The sequence below is a fragment of the Poromitra crassiceps genome, assembly GCF_964638095.1.
Source record: "Poromitra crassiceps genome assembly, chromosome: 14".
Lineage (NCBI taxonomy): Eukaryota > Metazoa > Chordata > Actinopteri > Beryciformes > Melamphaidae > Poromitra > Poromitra crassiceps.
Window position 1 is genome coordinate 37,220,602 of NC_139633.1, and position 7,500 is coordinate 37,228,101.

Consider the following 7,500-nt stretch of genomic DNA (forward strand, 5'->3'; position numbering starts at 1 on the left):
TCTCTTTCCATCTTGCCACATACTTATCATCACACCAAAGAGCTATGTTTTTTAATTGGGCAGAGTAAATATAATAGTTTTGAAGGCTAAATGGCAAGTATAGTTTCTTATCTCACTGGATTAGTCTTTAATTTGATTTGAGAAATAAGCTCATCCAATGAAAATAAATGCTATGAAGTTGATTATTTTAAACTGGATGAAGGATTTTTATTTATTTTTAGGGTAAGTCAATCTGCTTTCAAAGTTATTTTCTTTGTCACTTTTCATTTTGAGTTTGAATGAGACTAAAAGTCTTGGAAATATAGCATTCTACAACAGCATGAGTGAATACTGGATTCTGATTGGCTAGCAACAGTGGTAAATAGGCCAACAATCTACAGTTCGGCTCCAACCGCAGTATCACTCCGCTCCCTGATGCTGACTCCGCTCCCTGTGCTGACTCCGCCCACTGTTAGCCTGTCAGTCTGCAAATCTCTAACAAGGAAATGGCCGATCTCTAACACAAGGAAATATCCGATTTCGTAGTAACGTTTGATTTACTGGGTGGATTGAGTTTTGAGCAGTGGTTAGATGAAGATGAAGGTGAAGTGAACAAAGAATGACATGGTGAAATTGGGGAGAGAGAACTGGCTGAACTTGAGTTGTCACGAGTTCGGACTAGCGGGAGGTCGGACTAGCGGGAGGTCGGACTAGCGCCCGGACCCCGAACCTGGGACTGTCAAACAAACAAACGCCCTCTGCCGTCACCAGATATCAACACACCACCACCAAAACGGGCTGCTTTAGATAACTGTTTAAATAACTGTACTTTTACAGGCAATGTATCAATAACTGTGAATCCCGTTAAGGAATAGGTTAGTTGTTTTTTGGCTCAAAGGCAACTAAATGTTTAGTGCAATCATTGATCTTGTGTATGGAACTATATTCTGTGGCGGAAGGATAAATGTATTCTGAAACCAGTAATGATTGTAAATAATGAATTGGATGTTACAATTGTGTATTTTTTATATTATTTGGTAGCTTTTGTAGAAAACAAATTTACCACTCGAGGTCGGGGTTTGTGGCCACATTTACCACTGGTACAGGGTTTATAGCACTCGGCTTCGCCTCATGCCACAACCCTGTACCAGTGGTAAATGTGGCCACAACCCCCTCCCTCTCGTGGTAAATTTGTTAAATAGTTTTGTAAATAGTTAGTTTGTAGCCTACATAGTTAGTTTGCGAATAGTTTTGATAATTATAGTCTTGTAAACATTGGCCTGTCACCTGAGTGAAAGTTCCTATTTACAGTTTGGTGACCCAAAACAGAATGGTGACACCTACTGGAACAATTTGGTGTCCCCAATTACACTTAACTCTGGAAATGGCTTCTACACCCTGCTTCAACTCATTCTTTATAAATTTGACTATAATGCAACTTAATCCCCATCCCCGAACCGACGACCTCTGGCAACCTACCGCCAAAGTTGCCCCCTACCAGCCCACCCTAATGTAGCAGGCTAAAATCGGGCCTGACCACTAGTATGAAGCGGTTGTGTCTCTCTGTCTTGTTTAAGGGTCCCATCAGGTGGACTGTGATCCTCTCCATAGGAGCGCTGACTCACACAGTGCCCATAGCAGCTTGGGGGGTTTGCTTAGGGCGAGCTTTTGCCACACAACTGGTGCAGGTGTGGCACCACAAGTTGACATCGTCCTTCATGTTGTACCAAAAGTACCTGGTTTTAAGGTGTGCCAGGGTCTCTCCACCCCGAAGTGGCCACCCACAGGGCCGTCATGCATCTGTTCCATCACGGAGGGGCGGTAGGCGCGAGGCAGTAGTATCCCTCGCATGATAGAGGGACTACTGGTGTACATGGCTGCACTGAGAGTTCCCCAACACATCAACATTTTAATTTTTGAACAATATTTCAAAATGGTCTCATTTTACTGGTCGGACTCTGTATGGCCGTAGGCTGTCAAATGTTGTTTTTTTTCAAATATCAACAAGAGTGAATTCTACACCTATTTGGTTTACACTAGTTAGGCATGATAGAGGGACTACTGATGTACATGATTGCAGTTTATTTTCCCCAACGCATTAAAATTTGAATTTCTGAACAATATTTCAAAATGGGCTCATTTTACTGTTTGGACTCTGCACCGTAGGCTGTAAAATGTGTTTTTTTCCCCCAAATATCAACAAGAGTGAATGTTACATATATTTGATTTAGAGTGCAGTTTGCATGGGTATTTATTCAATCTGTGTGACATCACTTCAATTTGTGTATTTTATCGATTTTTAATGACAGGTTTTATTCTGAAAAGTCCTGACCGGAAGTCAGAAATTCCTGCTGGCACACTGGCGGGAACGAGAGCGACACCGACACCGGAGGTCACACTACAGCAGCAAGCGGGAACCACCAGACACGAGAGGCCGAGGGCAGCAGCCGACAGGCCAGGCACTTGTCGGAGTCGGACTCGGGGAGTGAGACTGGAGCTAACAGCGAGGAGGAGGCAGCAGCAAGCGGGGGGAAGTTGCATCGCGGCCCCGGCAGACGCACCTGGAGGAGGAGAGCGACCGGCGGGGCAACAACAGCGTGAGCGAGGCCGAGGAGGAGGGCAACAAGGCGGGTCTGGCAGGCGAAGGGGATCATGGAAGGCTAGACAAGCAGCAGGAGCAGCCGGGGGAGAGATCTTATCAACTCAAAAGAGTGAAGAATGAACTCAGGACGACTATGAATCAGAAACAACTGTCTGCGCTCTCCCTGATGGCTATTGAGTCCCAACTAGTCATGGGAATAGACTTTGAGGATTTAATGAACAATTTCGCAAGCACAAAGTCAAGAAAGAAGATCTTCTAAAGGTAAGGCTGATATTTATTTATAATAATTTGTTGGCATGGTTATTTATCATTATTTCTGAGCAGAAATGTGATGCTGGCTGCAGGCTGCTGTCATTCTTTGAAGTGGTTGCGCAGTTTGCAGGCTTGTGTTGGTCTGTGTTGTTGCATGCTGCATTCAGCACTATAGCTGGCAGGGCAGCACCCTCTGCTGTTTTGTATTGGAATTGCAGTCTCAATAAAAAAAAATATTACAATGTGTTTTATATGTTTTATACTGCGATATTTAAGGGTTATTATGAGCAAAGCAAAGAGGGTGGAGATGTTATTTTTGATGTTCGGTTTATAATAATAAGATAATAAAATATAATAATAAGCTCAGTGTTTGATTGATTGATTGAAAAGTTTATTTCTATAGGGACAGATACATAAACATAGAGCATTCACAGGAAACAGTCTTTGTTATATATCCTGACATTTATAGCCTAAGCTAGTTTACAATGTTTGTCCCTAGATGTTATAAGGCAAATATAAAAACAGGGTACAGAATACAGACTATAGAATACAGCTGTTAGGTTACACAAAATATAAAACATAAAACAAATATACATCTGTTATGTTTCTGCCTGTCTGTTGTAGTGTAACACGACCTAAAGGGAGAGAAGGTGGTGACATGAAAGTGAATGAGAAAAGGAGAAAATACTATCAGAATCAGAATCACTTTTATTGCCACAGTATGCAAGTTACATATGAGGAATTTGTCTTAGTGTCTGTATGCAGCGTAGTGGTCACATCAATATACAGAGATAAGAAGTAGGAAGATAACTAAAGACAATCACAAAGTTGCAAGTGTAATCAAATCGTAGTATCGCAATTTTTAATGTCACGATTTTTTGAATCAATCTTTTATTCCAGAATTGATAATCGCGTAATTTTTTTCTGTTTGTTTATGTATGAAATGTTACCACTTTCATCCAGCACATTATAGAGCGCTTCCCTCTGCTCCATGGCTCATACAGCCAATCATGTACCTTTTTAGTACAAGTGACACGGAAACAGCCAATCATTTAACAGACAAACTCCGACCCGCCCCCACTCACACAGCTAATCATATCCCTTGACAATGGTGGAATTGCTAGTGACGCGATGGTTCAACACAGTCTCTTAGAAAATTGTATAATACCAACGATATGGACCAACGTTGCTATTTTACAATTTCGGCTCGAAAAATGTAAAATAGTAACGTTCTGAGTGGTTAGGGTGAGGATTAGAGTAGGGGGAGGGGTTAGAAACAGAAAATCTCCGTAAAACACGCCCAAACCACGCCCACCGCTGTAGACGCATACGTTCCCATTTTACAATTTCTTAGCCGACATCGTAAAATACCAACGTATGTCCACAAACGTTGCTATTTTACAATTTTTTTGGAGATCGGGTTGGATGGTTTGATCCAGAGCTGAGAGTCCTGACATCTCCTGGATAAGCAGCACTGTCGAGTTGCAGCAAAATAGACAGTTTGTGTTGTACTCTGAAAGGGTTTCCCCCCCTTGAATCAAATTCTACATTATCAGCTTTATTTTAGCATGCAAAAGTAGCACGAGAACCATTCCTGGCTAATGAGTCTCACATTTTGGTCCTCCGCTGACGCCACTCATTTTATCTCACCCGGCGTTACAAATAATTTGATGTGGGTGAGTTTCAATTCGTGTTAACGTAACGTGTTAACATGTGTTCTATTAATAAGAGCCCGGGAAATTAACATTAATGTTAAGACACCAATTTCACAAATACGGGCGTCTGCAACGTTACTTTACGGAATGGCATCCGCAGCTCAATTCACTTCTGTGAGCAGAGACAAAGTTGAAGTGTTGGAAAGGTTTTACTTGTACTTTGGGGACAGGAATAACTCATTGTGTCATCTATTGAGCACACAGCTTATGACTTTATGTCTTCTGCTTGGGCGGGGTCTTGATGCGTATATAAAACGTATATAAAACTGCCTACCGCATTTTCAGCGAGGCAAGGCTTTTTCTCGTCCAACAAACAGCGGTCCCCAGCGCAGTCGCCCTCCAGCCCTACATAAGCCTATGACATAATGTAGTTATTAAGCAAGTCAACGCAAAACCCAGGCTTTTCCACACCTCTGAATCAACTAACATTAACCCTACAACCCTGAAATACACGTTACCAAACGTTTTTTTTAGAAGGCTGGCAACGCTAGGCTGTCATCAAAGTAAAATGTCACCATGTCTGTAAATTACTGCTTGCAGTTGCACTCAGAGCATGTATGTGTGTGTGTGACAAATTAGACCTACCTGTGTGCCTTGAAAATAAGGTGGTTCAAAATAAAGTGGCTAAATGCAACCTTTTTCTTCTCATGTTTTTTATTAAGGGTAATTAAAATGATCAATAATTATCGATATCGACTGATATGAAAGATGTTATATCAATATACTTTTTAACTATATCACCCAGCCCTACTCATGATATAATATACTAGGGATGCACAGATTGCGATTTTGTTGGCCGATTCTGATTTCTGATTTTTGAATAGTCTGACTGATACCGATTTTTGCCGATTCCGATTTTTTTTCTAAAAACAATAATTGACAGCTTACACAAACATTTTTGTAACTTAGCTTTAATAGAATTCTTGATTTCAAGTAATAATTCTGAGGTAGGACCATCTCATTAAAACACATCTCAAAATAAAAGTACTCCAGGTTACTGGACAGAGCTTTTCTTTTTTTGTGCAAATAATACAATGAATATAATAATACAAATCTAGTAGGCCTACACAGCTATCAGTGCATTCACTTTTCCAAAATAAAACAGGTGCAACAGAACATCAAAATGTTCTCCATGGAGCCCAGCCATCTGTAATATAAATTAAAATAAATACAATATAGCCTACATTTTGTTTAGACTACAAATGCACCATTACAGGTCCTTAGCCTTCTTTGCTCTCTCCCTATTTTTTTTTTAACATGGTCCAACTTTCTTCTTTCTTTTACAAAGCTCCAACAAAAAAAATTAAGTGCAGTATTTATTTTTGTATTTAGCAAAATCCAAATGAAACGTGCAACTAGAAACTATAACAAGGCACTTTTAACAGGCATACTACTGCCTAAGGCTGGCCAGCAGCTGCTCTGCATCAGCATTCTCCTGCATTATCTCCTCGTGTACTGAAAGCAGAAGACTTGGCCTTTTGGCTGCAGGCCCAGGTGTCGTGGATGGTCCTGCAACAGCTTCCACCTCGTCTTCCTCCTCCTCCTCAGGTGCGTGGTCTCCTGGTCTGCGCTCCTCAGCCTCCAGCATAGTCAGAATCCGCTCTTTCACTTGATCCTTAACTTCTGCGGAGAAGTAGCGACTCCTGTACCTGTTGCATAAACAGACAAGAAGGATAATTCAAATGTATTGTTTCAGAGACATAGCCAGGCAAACACATAGGCAAGCATAACTACAGTAACTACTATTAGCCTAGAGTAGATAGATATTATTGTCTTCATTTATTATTTGACAAGTATAGTAGTAATAGGCTTTTTTTGTATGTGGCAATATGAATAATATGATAGATATTATACAGTAGTGTAAGCTATTAACTTGGCTGGGGTCCAGGAAAGTGGCCACAGTGTACAGTGGCTCCTCTTCAATGTTGCTGAACCTTGTCTGGACTGCCTCCAACAACGTGGCTTTTGTAGTCCCCACTCCACGGTCAGTGTCTGCTTCTCTCTCCAAAAGCCGTTTCAGCGCGGTGATTTCTGGAATCACGTCTGCCGCTGTTGCTGTGGATTTGCTGATTTGTTTTGTGAGTTCCTCAAACGGTGCGAGGAGCGTCACCACGTTCTCTATCAGCCCCCCCACTGATACGCGTTGAGTGTGGCTGGCAGCTCGTGCTCTGCACCGTACGCCCCGAGAGCCCGTCTCTGCTCAATGAGTGACTCCAGCATGTAGTACGTGCTGTTCCATCTGGTAGGAATATCCTGCTGCAGTCGTTTCCTCTCCTGGATGTCGTGGAGTCGGGAATAGGCGAGTGGCGAGTGTTTAAAGTGGCCGACAATCTTCCTTGTATTTGCCAGCACGTCTTTGATGCTGCGTTGAGACAGCAGACCCTCATTCACCGCCAGTTGAAGCGTATGTGCCATGCAGGGCAAACTCGCCAGGTTGCCATCTACCATTGTTTTCGCCATATTTCTAGCGTTGTCACGCAGCACCACATGAACCCTGGTTTTATCGATATTCCACCGTTGCAACATCGCGTCCAACTGCACGCTTTGTATCGTCTTCACGGACGGTGAAAAATGTCCACACCGACGAAGACATGCTGTCGCATGAGCGTAGTGGCTGCAACTCATCCGTCGGGTGCGCGCACGTCACGTCAAAATCGGCTCACAGAATCGGCATTTTAGAGTGACCGGCGCAGATCACCGATCGAGGCCGATCACGTGAAAATCGGCCTTTTCCGGTCACGTGCCGATCGATCGGTGCATCCCTATAATATACAGTCTCTAGAAGTGTATGATTCAACTTTTCCCATGTTCTAGTGTAAAAAAGCAAACAAACTGAAAAAGGAAAAGAAAACAAGAAACAAAAATCGCAATAAATCGTAATATCGAATTGCAATAATCGTAGAATCGCAATACTTAAGAATCGCAATATATATCGAATCGGCACCCAAGTAT